The sequence below is a fragment of the Acanthochromis polyacanthus genome, chromosome 10, assembly GCF_021347895.1.
Source record: "Acanthochromis polyacanthus isolate Apoly-LR-REF ecotype Palm Island chromosome 10, KAUST_Apoly_ChrSc, whole genome shotgun sequence".
Classification (NCBI taxonomy): Eukaryota; Metazoa; Chordata; class Actinopteri; family Pomacentridae; genus Acanthochromis; species Acanthochromis polyacanthus.
Genome location: NC_067122.1, coordinates 10,345,924 through 10,360,166, shown reverse-complemented (window position 1 = coordinate 10,360,166; position 14,243 = coordinate 10,345,924). Strand labels below are relative to the sequence as shown.

At 37.8% G+C, this 14,243-nt stretch overlaps 1 protein-coding gene across 5 annotated transcripts in view; it reads right to left on the bottom strand.

Moving 5' to 3' along the window:
• Window positions 1–14,243, bottom strand: part of lingo2 (leucine rich repeat and Ig domain containing 2) — a 217,405-nt gene that overhangs the window by 85,928 nt on the left and 117,234 nt on the right. For 4 of the 5 annotated variants that reach the window (XM_051954613.1, XM_022190904.2, XM_022190907.2 and 1 more), the window contains one exon: window positions 1,006–1,092. The exons of the other annotated variant lie outside the window; for it this stretch is intronic. The gene's annotated coding sequence lies outside the window, so the exon portion shown is untranslated. The remainder of the gene's footprint in view (window positions 1–1,005; window positions 1,093–14,243) is intronic. 5 annotated transcript variants of the gene reach the window in all.

Here is a 14,243-nt window from a genome sequence, read left to right as displayed (position 1 = left end):
AGAAAGATAAGCATGTTGCGGACATGAGCACTGTTGGCAGAGCGCCTGTAATGTAGCTGTAATGTTCAGAAACCAAACTGAACAGAAACGTTGCGCTCGCACATGAAAGTCCACTCATTTATAGACTGAGCTAATCCTCAATGCAAACAATGTCAAGCGGGAATATCCAGAAAAGATTATGAGATTTGAGAAAATGCACAAAAACCCACCAGAGGGGAACATGAATAGTCATATGTTTGAATTAACTGGTGTTGATAAGAAACATCATTAAGATTTCATCAGAGCTAGTGTGATAACACTAGAGAACATTTGGTATGTGAACTTTAATTAAATTAATTGGATGTGAAATGCAGTGAAACTCACAATGATGAAATTTAGAAAGCTAGAGGTTGCAAACAATGTCCACATTTGGAAATGTTCATCACTGTCAAAGGCGGTGAATGAAAGCTTGACAATCTACTAATAGCAAATATAATAAACATGTGAGCCAATTTGTAGGAGCTGGAAGATGTTTCCAATCAGCTAACTTTAATTATCAAGGCACTGTTCTCACAAGCAAATTGGCCAAAGCAGTAAAGGGTTGATTTGTTCATGTGATCAAAGTCACAACCTTTTGACCCAATCCAAAACCAGGCAACATCACTAACCACTGAGCCATTCAGGTACCTCAATCCAACAATACCAAGGTCTTTTTTTAAAGGTGAAATTCATTAAAAATCAGCCCAGTGTGAAGCTTTTGGACAATTTTTTTTTTTACACGATCCGTCACAGCCAGAGAAGCTGAACATAAGAATATATCACATGCTTACATACTGCTAAAATCAAGAGAGACTCATCAGGATAGGGGGAGGTGTGAAAAGCCTACAGAACCTCTTAGAGAACAAAAAATGCATGGAAAACAAAATGGACTGAACAGAAGAACAATAATGTGAGTGCTGGCCTTTATCCAGCGTCACACAGTGACCACACAAGTCAGCTATGAGACTGTAAATGTCTGCTGCTTACCACTTTGAGAAGCAATCATCCCCTCAGCCATGGCCTACTCTTTTCTCCCGTCTTTTGCTGTGGTTGTGCCTATTTTCAGTCTTTTATCTACAAGGAGACGAGAGAAGAAGTAGAAATATAAAGATAAATCACAGGTAGGCTTATAAGTCACAATGAGAATCAATATCTAAAAGATGGCAACTTAAAACATTGGAAAACAGTATGGAATTAGACACACAGTCACCGGAGAATGGTGATGAAAATATTAAGTTGAAACTTAATATTGCAAGGCTTAAGAATTGTTCTCGGTATACAACTGCTGAAATAAGTTATTTTGGTGTGGATGAGAGATGGCGAACAAGAACGAGAGAGAGACGGAAACTTTTACTGATTGATGATGACTTTCATTCTGTGTCACGATAGCACCAGGAAATGTGTCATATTGTTCAACAACTTTGTGAAAAATGAAAGCAAACATTTTCACAAACAGAATTAACAAGTAACACCAAAAAATGAGAAATCTATATTTATAAAAATGTTGAAATAAAATAAAAAAATAAAAAACACAAACCGCAACAGCGCAGCTACCATTTCATTTCAAGCTCTGTAGCTCTTCTGGGCAATGTTCTGACAGATAAGTACGTTAATCTGAAACTGGCTATGCTCATCTGTGTAATATTTTGGTGATCAATGCAGCACAGGAGAGAAAGAGAGGGTCAGACAGGTGGAAGGTTCATTCAAATGAGGCAGTACAAACTGAATTCTTGATATTTTGGGAAAATGAGCTGGGTGTTGTACGTTAAGAACTTCTGACACAGCTGCCACTTTGCTATTTTCTCAACAAGATCAGTGCAAGGATTCAGAAATAACAGACCACCATTTTAACTGTCAACCCATTTAAGGGTGCAAATGTACTTAAATTGACATTAATAATGACTTTGAATGTGGTTAAAGCAGAATGCCAGTAAATCAAGTTTGCATTTATCTAATATGAGTGACTCTTGCAGATTTTTTTTCATCCAGTGTTACATTATACTGCACGTAAATCATCCTTGGATAATTCAATCCCTGCAGCCATGTGAAGGCAGCAGGGCGGACATGTTGATAAATCAGCAGCCAGCAGTGCAGAGTAAGAGCACTTTATGGAATTGTATGCAAAATAACCACACACCCCTCAACCCACATGCAATGGGTTGGTTAGGACTTGGTAATCTAAGTGGTTATGTGAAAGACATCACATTATCTGGGCTCATTATTACTGTGTGTCATGAGCTCCTTTCTCATTTTTTTTGCAGTTTTTTTTTAGCTGTTCATGCATCATTCCTAAAATGCATTTTGCTATGATGTGACAGTTTACAGCTTGAGAAAAAATAGATTAAGGAGTGTTGATTGATGACCCCCTTCAGAAAGCTGAGTTTCAGCCTCTCCAAGGCCACCAACACTATAGAAACTAGCAAAAGCTTTACTGTATGCTGAATTATCAAACCACATGAAGTAAATTACACAATGTGTACATCTTCTATTGTATTCTCACCCAAGTAATGCAAGTGGTGTCAGTATTGTGCTGAGTCCATGCATTTCTGTTGAAAGAATTTTCAGATTTTTTTTGAATCCCTGGCCAACAGTGTGACCTGCACAATGCACACTGGCCTGCTTGTTACTTTCTCTACTGTAATGAGTCCTCTTATCCAAACTGCAGGAGGAAACACAAAGGATGGTGATTAAGCAAAAGGCGTGCCTGAGTTAGTAATGCGATGATGTGAGAGAGACAGGGAGGGAGGGAGGGACAGAGAAAGCGTTATCTCCTCCAAGTCCAAAGGCAGGGGGATTAAAAAAAAAGTTTGACTCAGGACACTCTTGTTAAAATCACTCTTGACACCATGCACTATTAGTACGCCATTAAGAGTTCAAGGACAATAGCTGTCCTGTTTTTTGATCATTTATCCCTTGGATCCCCTCGTTACGCCTGAAGCCGGTTACTTGCAATGGCCACAGAATATTGATGAGCTGTGAAAGGGTGATTTTCCTGAATGCATAATAATCTCCATTTTGTGTGCCCTTGATATTACAGAAGAACCAAATGTCTTTGACATTCCAGACCGAAAAGTTAATTGCCTGATGTTGATCTAAGTCTCCAAATAATCAGAATATGTTATTAGACACAAGCGATACATACAAAAAAGCACTCATTTCAGCAAAGATATTTTGTTGAACTAATGTTGCCAGATAGTAATAGCAAGGGATTTTCATGACACTTATTATATTTGATGGATCCAAATGACTTTGTCCACCTCTGCATCAAGAGCCATAACCACATTAAAGTTTTCTAATAATGGACCATTTTCAACAAATCTTCATGGTTTCCCAGTTTGGTGACTTTTTCCTTCACATCACCATGATGTTGACCTTTTTGGTTGTGAATAAAATGTCACCACAGCTACTTGATAGAATCCCATGGAATTAGGTACAGCCATTCATCTTCTTTTGAAAGGGCTACAGGCAAACTTTTAACACTAGTTGCACTGGCTTTTACATTTTGGTACACCAAAAATTTCCAATCGTTCTTTTTAGCTATGCAATAAGTGTAACCAGTGGGCTTCTGAATGTTAACTGTTTTCTGTAGCATCTTTTAGCCTGAGCTACATTGTACAGAGTGCTTTACACTGTGTTTTCTATTAATCCATTTACATACATAGTCACACACCAATGGTGGCAAAGCTTCAATGCAGGGTGCTAACCTGACTTTAGCACCAACTTGGTTTAGTGTCTTGCTAAGGGACACTTTGGCACAAAAAGGAGGTGAGGATTCAAACTGCCAACCTTACAATTAACAGATAACACACTGTATCAGACATAGCAGCCCTGTTGTGATGTTGTGAAGAGGTGGAACAACACAACAAAATATAATCTCTTGGAAGTGATCTCCATTGATTTTAACAATAACCAATGTTAAAGAAAAAACAGCATGCACCATCCAAGCACCAATAAGCCAGCTGCTCCTAGCTCCAGCACAGTACAAAAGGGTTGGAGATGCACATTGACAATGGGTGTGAAGCTAGCAACAGGGACTAGCAGTGGGATTATTACTGACTGGTCAACAGTGCATTCATAATTACTGAGGGCTACTGGCACCCCACATGGTTTTGCTCAGACATGGTGCACCAACAGTGTCTACAGCTGGCATATCACATGGAACGGGAGAATGCTGTGTGACACCAGGAAGCAGGCAGTGCACAGTGCACTTATAAAAATAAACATCATTACTAGACACCAATAAAATGCAAAAAGAACACTCAGAGGTCCAAAAACACACATTTTGTAATTCATTAATATCTCTAATAGGTGAAAATGACTCAGCTGAACCAGCATGAACAACCACTAATATATGGAGCACTAAGCTTGTACACAAAATATCATGATGCAAAAATAGAACAGCAAACTGCAGTGACTCACTCTTGTGGGCCAGCAACAAACTATAGAAACACCTGTGAGTCAAAGCGTAGGGAACATTAGCACAATACCAGAGCAGCCAGCAGGAGGCTGCAGCGCTCAGAGCCGCAGACAGCAGCACAGGAATCAGCGGCAGCGACCCGTGGAGCAGACGATCTTTAATCTGCGATGCAACGCAGAATGTGGATGGAGAAAAAAAAGAAAAAAGTATTGACACAGACTTGCACACTAGGCATGCAAATTTTAAAGAATTTCCTTAACCAATGTCAAGCCTTATCAATCAATAATGGATTAATCTATATTATTAAATGAATTCAGTAGACATCATGGCAAATGTCATGTTGTGCAGCAGAGTCGATTAGCCACTGGTTTGAAGTGACTTTGAACTAGAGCACTTCTGCTCAAAGAAAAATTTGGGAGTTCTGGCTTGTAATCATCTAGCATCACAGGACGCTTTATCCTGTTTGTACTTTACTAACTAAACTCCCACAACGCTCTCCGTTTGTCTCCACAGAACTAATGGAACTCAGAGTGACTACCTCTTTGGTTCGCTACAGTACAAGCAAGTACTACAGCTAATACCTTATCTGACATGCATGTCTTCTGCCTTCATGGTTATTATATCTTTAATTAGTAAAATGAACTAAATCAATTGATTATTGATCAGTCATTAACATCCCTAATAAACACACACTTAGGCATACTTGCTAAAGTCAGGCACAATGAAGTCTGAGTAACTAAATGCAAGTTGTGAGTATGAGCCTGTCATTGGCTGATCACTTCAGTTTGCTTTGTAGTTTCATTCCACAATCTGTACGTTACTGTTTTTAGAATCCCTGTCACTATATAAAGCAATAGCGACAACTATATTCATGTTACCAACCTACAGAGCTGAAAATTAGGAGTTCGTGGAGTCTGTAAATCGTGCAGTACGGCAGTCATGCTCATTTTAATTGCACACATATTTTTAGTTGCATGTATGGTCAAAATAAATTGATGCTCTGGAACCCTGTTTTCAGACTGAACTGGTAGAAATTTCACAATCCCTTATATATTTTATTAAGTGCCGCCATCAAGTTACAATTTTAACTTGTCCAGTACTTGAAATGGTATGTAATATTTTGGGACCAAGTACCTAGAAGGTGTGTTTAGAGTTAACATACTAAATGCTAAAACTGAATATGCTAACCAGTAAGATAGTGAGCATAACGCCTCGTTAGCATGCCAGCATCATCACAGTGCACGTTAGCGTGTCAGCATGCTAAATGTAGCATTTAGCTTAGCACGACTGTACCAACCTCAAATCAACTGGTCACAAGACTATGACGGAATATGTCAATGTATTTATTTTGCAAGTCATTCAGATTCATAACTTCACTATATCGTAACTGGACTAAACAACTTTCATCGACAATCTGTCACACTCTGACTTGGAGAACTGTCACCAGCTCCGTCGCCACAAACTTGGCCTTGATTCACAAGGATGTATTAGGACGCCATTTGCCACCTGGACTCAAGATGCATACCAATCATGACAATAGCTTCTCTCTTTAATTATGTGACTATAAAATGTCTTAATATGCAAGAGCACCTGGATGCTGTTATAGACATCAGAGCTTCATCAGCATTTGTTCCCAACTGCCACTGCCCAGACCCAGATAATTGCCGCTTTATTTTGCAGTATAAGGGAATGGTGAGGGACAGATTGGAAAATGGGATGTTCGTTGTCCTTCCCATTTCACTGATCAGCTGAAAGCAAGAAGAGATAAAAGGTTTTTTATTCTTGAAGAGTGAAAACGAGTTCGTGGTGGAAATGCTGCATGTATGAAGAGGAGTGGCGATGATCTCATAGGTCAGAAGGAACTTTAAAGAAGAACTGAAATGTAACATTCAGTTTGAAATATAATTATTTTTTTAAATTATTATTTTACTGCAATGATACTTTTTTTTTTTTTTTGCATTGCAGGCCTTTATTTGTCAAGAACAGACTACTGTATACACATATTCCCAATTAAAATTAGACGTGTTTATATTTGACAAACTGTAAAAAGCACAAAAAATAAATAAAAATATAATTCCTATTACCTCCCACGCTGCCTGTAGGCAACAAGGTCCTATCACACTTGAACTTGTTTTATGGCATGTATCCAGGTTGTTGTCTCCTGAGTAGATCTTTGCTTGTGTTTCATCTACTCTCAGATGTACTCTGTCTTGGATAAAAGCCTCTGCTAAATGAAATCTTACAGTTGTGTTGCTTGCCTCCCTTGATGATAACCTTTACCATTTAAAGCACCAAAACAAGCAAGATCTGATTTTCACTATGGTAAATAATAAGTCACTCTTATGGTAAGGTCTAGACCCACGTATTTAATAAACTTGGCAATGTCAGCACACGTTTTTACATACTTCTGAAAACAGCAAATTCACTGTTACTGAACAATTCAGGTAATCCTAGTCTGAATTATTCCTGATATTACTTCAATATTCTTCCAGGAAAAAAAAACAAAAAAGAAGAGGGAAAATCCTTTCTAAAAGTCTTACAGTTTAACATCCTGACAGCCCATTACTGCATTCAGTAAGATGTTTTGATTTTACTGTTTAACCAACAATGAGGAAAGATTTAACTGCATGCCAAAATAACTCATCCTCCTGATCCAAAAGTCTTTACTTTCATCAAATGATACACAGCTAATAAAGCAGAACCAATTACTTTCCACAGCTGGGCATCTTTTATATGTTCCTTTCGATCTTGAGCCTTTGATTGCTTGTAAATACACGCCTGATTTATACTTCTTTACAGTGTAAAACTCAGTGGGCCCAATGACAAGAAAGCAATTAATCACATTATTATGCCCATTAAGAAGTTGGTCTGCTCCACTGAAGGTAGAAAAACAGCAAGGGAATTGAAGATGTGAAAGGGAGGCTCTTCAGGATGTTAATGTGAGCCATTAAATTATATCCATCACTCCACTTCTCCACACGGACAAGATTCCACGTGTTACCAGTAAAGTGTTGCTTATTATTTTAACAAATTTCTCTCACTGCATTTCTTTCATAACTGTACTTTTTAAAAAAAAATTTTTTGAATGTTTTTGTGGAAAATGTGCATTTACTGTTGAAAGATTTTGATATTGATCATTATTAATCACTGAGTTCTACAGCGTTGTGGTTTTGGAAACCACAAAGTATGGAGGCAGGCAGAGTGAAAGTGAGGGGACAAAGGTTTTACAGGTGATTCGATTGTTTGTTTGTTTTTTTGTCCAATGGTTCTTTGTCTTAAAATGCATGCAACTTGAACAGAACTGCTAATGGCATAAACTACTATCATTCATAATCATCCTTCAGCGTAAAAGCATGGATTTTTGTAAATTTCCCCACTGTGGGATTATTAAAGGCTTATCTTATCTTTTAGAGTCTTGGTGTGTCTTTGTTGACATAAAACCAATGAACTCTCAACACAGTCGATGTAATGGGGAGAACTCTGTAGCCTAAATGTTGTTTTGCAAATCAATAATCAGTAACGCTTCACACAAGCCATCTCTTATTGATGGATTGATGGGAGCTAAACAATTACAAAGCACAGCATTAGTTCAACCAGAGCGCTGATGTCCGGTTTGTATTGTATGCTTTACAATGGCTGCCACATTCACAGCTGTGAGCCACAAACACAGAGTCGTATTATTGAGGTGTACAGTACAAACATTCCAATTCTATGGTAACACATCACCGGTACCCGGGTGATAATGGCCACACTACAGTCACATGCTGCCAAAGCTCACTTTGTACTTCTCATTCATGACAACTTGATGAAAGAATTAAAAAAAAAAAAAAAAACTAAAATCACAATGCTGTGCTGTGCTGTGATCAGTTGTTGGCCTACACAGAAAGTGAATGTTCACTGGCTCGCCACTACACAAAGTATCTGCTGCTGCGTTTATTTTGTTGAGACTCAGAATATTTTGTGTTTCCTTGTTTGTAGTTGATGTTTGTTGTTTTTCCACTGGAACTCTGTATATTCATTTGCAAATTGTGTTTCAATTAGCGTGGGATTGTACTGAAAAAATAAGCTGATGTAGCAGTCGAGCTAATTTCTTGTGGTGTTATCTGCCCAGTTGTTCCTGCCCAAAGTGATAACTGACTAACCTCCTTTTAGTCTTGGGCATATTTGCCCATGTGGCTTGCTTTGGTGAGTTTATATTAGCATATGCATGTTATTTACTTAATCACAAGAGAATACTTTCATTCAGCACTTTTTCAAAAAGTTGTTAATATTGCATTATCACTTAATACTAAATTGATGAGTTTTAAGAAATTAAAGTCTGACATGCATAAAAGTGTGTTTCTATAGGTTGGCCATATTGTAGGAGCAAAATACTCGTCTTGTGTTAAAATAATTGTAGAATCTTGCCTCGTGTTAATCTGAGGGTAATTGGGATTACTCCAAAGGAAGGTCTTTCTCGCATTCAAGGGAATTGGCAACATGCTTGTTGTGTATTCAGACTGGCATATCACAGTGGTTCTGTTGTTTTGGGGGTCCGAATGTGGTCCCTGCTAATGCTTATTAAGTAGAGAGCAATAATTTTGTTTTCAGGGATTAGCTCTCTCAGCAAAATCCTTGTTAGAATAATTGAGAGCTCCCTCAAACAGCAGAGGCTTTTCTGCCAAAAAATTAACTGTACAACCATTTGCTATGAAAGGTCAGTTCCTTGAAGTGTCTCTAACTGTACCAATGTTTCTAAATCCAATGACACAGGGTACTGGAAATTGCTTTAATCCTCTCTTTCTTCCTTTAATGCCCTCTCTTTGCTGAAACAGTACACTAGAGAGTTATCATTTTAGACATTTATCACGTATCATTCACAGGTGGTTAATGCTTAACAGTGAAGTTTTTTGAAAAAAATAAAAATGTATATATTACACCACAACTTTCCATGATCTCTTACCTGCACCCACTCTTTATAGGAAATCATATTCTTTTATCTAATAAATGGCCTGTCAGAAGTTTTTTTTCCATCTTCTTTCTATTATCATTCACAGAAATTTGCCCAAAGTCTAAATTGTACATGTTCCCTCCCTCACTGGAAGTGGCACTCTTCAGTATAAAATTGAGGGTGAAAGAAAGCTATAACCCAAAAGCAAACAAATGTCAAGGTTTCAACCACCACCCACACTGCTAACAAACCAGCCTACATTCAATTTTACAGTTTTCTATTGATTTGTGTACATTGGGACCTCGTACATATTACTTTTACTAACTTAGAAGTACTGGACTGTTCAAGAACTCTTGTGCAGTTTTCAAGTCGTACTGAATGTTCTGTGAAAGTAACCTTCCCTCTGGGTAAACCTCTTCACAGCAACCTTTGATGGGTAGTTTCAAGAACTTGATTGTTTTATAGAGGACTGTTATCTACTACCTGGCAAAACAAATTGTAGCAATGCGTCAACAAAAGCAGTCATTTCGGGTCTAGCAATCTAAAATATGAGTTAAATTTGACCTAGCACAGTCTGTTCCACTGACAAATATGATAAGTGGTGTTGTAGCTGTTTAATAAAAGATTATCAGTATGACTGTTCAAAACAATGAAATGAAGAAAATAAACCATCAGGATGAATGGGGATTTTTTTTTTTTTGGCTTCATCTACATGAATGGCAGCTCTAAAAATAAATAAGAAGTACATGAGCAATGTAAAAAGAAAAAGAAGAATAAGAAAATATACAAAAAAATATCAAGACAATAGTTTATTTATTTTTCTCTATAGGATTCCAATTTTCTGGAATAAGAATTTTACATGTCTGTGAACTTCTTCACACCATCTGTATTTATGTATCTGCACACACAGCAATTGCATTTTGTGACTGTGTGCGTTTATTCTGACAGTGGGCTCCTTAAGGGCCTTTGCATCAAGCGGAACCATTTTGACTGGCCATGACTCCAGGGGCCCCAGCGTGACTCCAGAGAGGAAGAGAGAGAGCAGAGCGGCTGCGTTTGTGGTGAAGGAAACTACACTACCACATGCTCCCTATCCATTCCTCTTAGTCGGCTCAGTGGCCCATACCTCGCTTTAATGAGATGCGGCAAGACACACAGACACATGTAGCACGTCTACTCTAATTATACTAGTAAGCTCTGTCGTCTCCTGCAACCCCCACCCCGGTGGCATCAGAAATTCACTCCAAAGGGTTTTTTTTCCCTGTTTTTCTTTTTTTTTAAAAACAAGTTCTGTCATGTACAATGGCACTTCCAACAGTAAGAAACCGCACCAAAACATGCAGAAGAAACTGCAGTTAAAGAGCAGCATGTTGTGCCACAAATAAAGACAGTGTGAAACACAGACAAACTCTGTCTTTATGTGAATCCTGCATTGCCATTTTGGACACATGTATGCTGCTTTAAGTTTAGAAGACTAAATTCCATCCTCATATACTTCACAATTAAAAAAAACAAACACTAGAAAACAGTAATATTTTAAAGCTAAAATACATATAGTAGCTCAGACAGGTAAAGTAACACACATCTAAACACAAGTTAACTATTTCCAGTTGCCCTCAAGATCTAAAATTACTGCTCAGAAACCTGGAGACTTGCTATATGCTGCTAAAGCAACACACAACTAATTTCTCAACTTGAATGGTAGTTTGCTTGTATCACATAAACCTAAACAACATGTCTTTGTTCAGGCTTTATTATTGCCTTCCCTCTGCCAGGTAGACATGGGTGATTGTGTTGTATGACAATAACATTATAAACTTCTACATTATTCCAGCTTAATTATCAGTGATTACTTCTGTTTAATTATTGTTGATTATATTATAGAGGAATAAGAACAATTAATACAGCAATTAAACAAATTTACATTTCATGGCACAATTAAGCTGATAATAAAACTATCTGAGAAGTGTTAATTAGATCTGCAATTTATTATTCCATCTAATTTTTTCTTCTATGTAATTTGTAAAATTAGTGAAAAATTCTTTGTAAAACAAAAATCAAATTGGACCTTTGAGCACCGTTTTCATCTGCTGTGCAGTGCATGCATGTTAATGATCATTATCCATCCTGCAAGAAAACTGGTTTACAATTTTACTACAGGATCACAGTTTAGATTTAATGTATTTTAGACGTAGTATGGCCTCTGTAGCTTCAGCCTGTCTTCTAATTAAGGAGACAAGTCTAGTAGTTAAGCATGGTTCAGAAAGTTCAGCTGTAAGATGAAAAAACAAGCAGACAAACACTTCAGCACTAAGCTATGATAATTAAGCTGCAACATTGTATTAAAATTTTCAAACCACTTCATTTTCAACATATGGCATTTCATACATTGTTCTATTTTACAGTGTGTAATACGTTGCACAATGTGAAACATTTCTTGTGTTATACTGTGCTGCAACATTTAGTCATATGACCAATTGCTGTTATTAGTTTCGTCCTACTGGATTTGCTTTCTGAAGCTCCTCGAAGGCATTAGTAGCAAAGGGCTTTAGAAGAGGATTCTAAGCAGGCTGATTTTCATACTGAACAAAATGTATAAATGATGAAGGATAATACAAAAAATATTTCTTGGACTCTTAAGTACAAAAGAAGCTCTAGATATGCTTCAGGAAAAGGTCAACTGCAATATGAAGAAAACACAGTAAGTCAGCAACTGCAATGAATAGGCAAAATTATAGCTGTGTTAATTGAAATTTGATTCAAAGTAGCAACAACTCAAACACAGGCAAATGATCAAATAATCCAAGTTTTGACAAGCAGAAATTCTCCAAAAAAGCAACGAGTTGCAAAAGCATCCAGTGTCATTTTCTTAGTACTTCAAACTATTCTATAAATAGACTCCCAGGTACACAGCAGCCAAGGCACCTCCACTCCCTTTGGGGAGGCTCTCTACATTTGTTCCACCCTCAAGCTACTGTACACCATTTCTACAATCTTCCACTGCTGAGCAATTGTCATCATGTGGGCTTCTTTTTCTCTTACGATTACCACCATTGTGAACTGAAGCATGTCCTTTTGATGTCTATTCCTTTCCCCCTACTCACTGGTGTAGATATTGGTGATTAAATGATGTAGGGCATGAATTAGTGTGGGATAAATATAGGCTTTTATGAGGTACTGATCATCATTCGACACTAGCAAACTGACAGTTTGGCAGGTGCAGCCATAGTCCTCTCACTGCCTCCCCTTGAGCTATCCATAGTGGTGACTATGAAATATGGACAGCAGCAAATTGAGATTCATCAGGCACGCCTGCCTTGCTCACTGAAATCTATATTCAATTTTGGAGCATCTGTCATGGCAGTGGCAAGCTGAGGCATGCTGGGATTGAGAATCACTTAAGTGTTCTGAAATTGTATGTAGTGGGAGACAGAAACCTTTTTGTCTTTCTCGCCATGTATTTGTCTGCCAATCGGCTGCCTCTTCTTTTTTTTCCCGTATCTGCAGGTAAATTATTATAAAAGAATTCCTACCCTGCATAGCAATGCTTGTTTTTCTTCTAGATCACATTGATGTTTCTGTCTACAAGAGCATTTTAACTCACAATTTCCCACCTAATACCAAAGGAACCTTTACATTTCATTATTTAGTAAAATAATCAATATCGTTTGTGTTCATCTGTTTTAGGAGTCTGTGTTACCATCAGGAAAGAATTCTGACAGCATCTCTTAACCTCTAATAATGCATCTACTGACTCTAGAATGATATTCACAGAAGACTAAAGTGACAGTCTGCAAATACAAGGTACTACAGTCTTTTGAAGCTATACTGCAGATGGCCAAGGGGCACTTGAGGTTGAAGTACATATATAGGTTATATACTGCGCCGTTTACTATATTTACCACGTTTTGGTTTTTGAAATCATGTTTAGAAACACGTATTTTTGTTTAGTGACAACCCTAAAAATTCAAATGACTCATTTTCTGTCAAATGTGCAAATGAGGACACATGGACAGCACAGCAGAGTCAACGAGAGCATGAAATTCTTGATTCTATGGCAACGGCCAGACTCAATTTTCCTTTTTCTCATGCTTGTAAGAGTTTATGATTAAGAGGAAGCAATTGACTAATTATCTACAGAGGAAAGAAGCAGAAAGGTCAGGGTTTAATCTGCAGGGTTGGTTTCTGCTCTGCGTAGAGTGGGTCAAAGTGAGCTAAGAATTCTCATTACAGACCATTAGACTGAAAATCTGTCAGTAGGTGTGCAGGTACAGTCCAGTGTCATCCTCAAGGACACTCGCACGACACGGAACCTGTGGCTTCTTGGCCAGGTGCACTCTTACCACCTGGATCCCTTGATTCTACAAACTTAATTTTGTGATGAGTCAGTAAATACGAAACTTTGTGGATGCTGTTGTGTTCATCCGCTGACCTTAGGTGCTTGATTCAACACACCGAAACCTCCACCCATTTTCCGCATGAAACTGTCATTTGCCATGTTTTGACCCTGGTTTCAGCTGGTGAGTCGAAAGGGGGATAGAGTACACACTAAAGGCAGAAAATGTCAGGTCCAAAAGAGGTATCCAGAAATACAGTGTAAAAATATATAAATTCTTGTATACTGCAGGCTCTGCAGCATACATGGGTTGAAGCTATAATTCCTCCACTGTGCAATTTTTGACTTTGCAGATTTTTTACAATAATGTCAAACTTAAATACAGCAGGAACACAAAGTATTGATGTGACACACTGACACAATGTTCCCTAGTCTTAGCATGTATGCTCTCCACCAAGAAATAAACATATACTTGTGTCAGGCCTGTGAGCAATATAAATGGAACCAAGCATACATAATGGCATACAAGTTATTTGGAATAA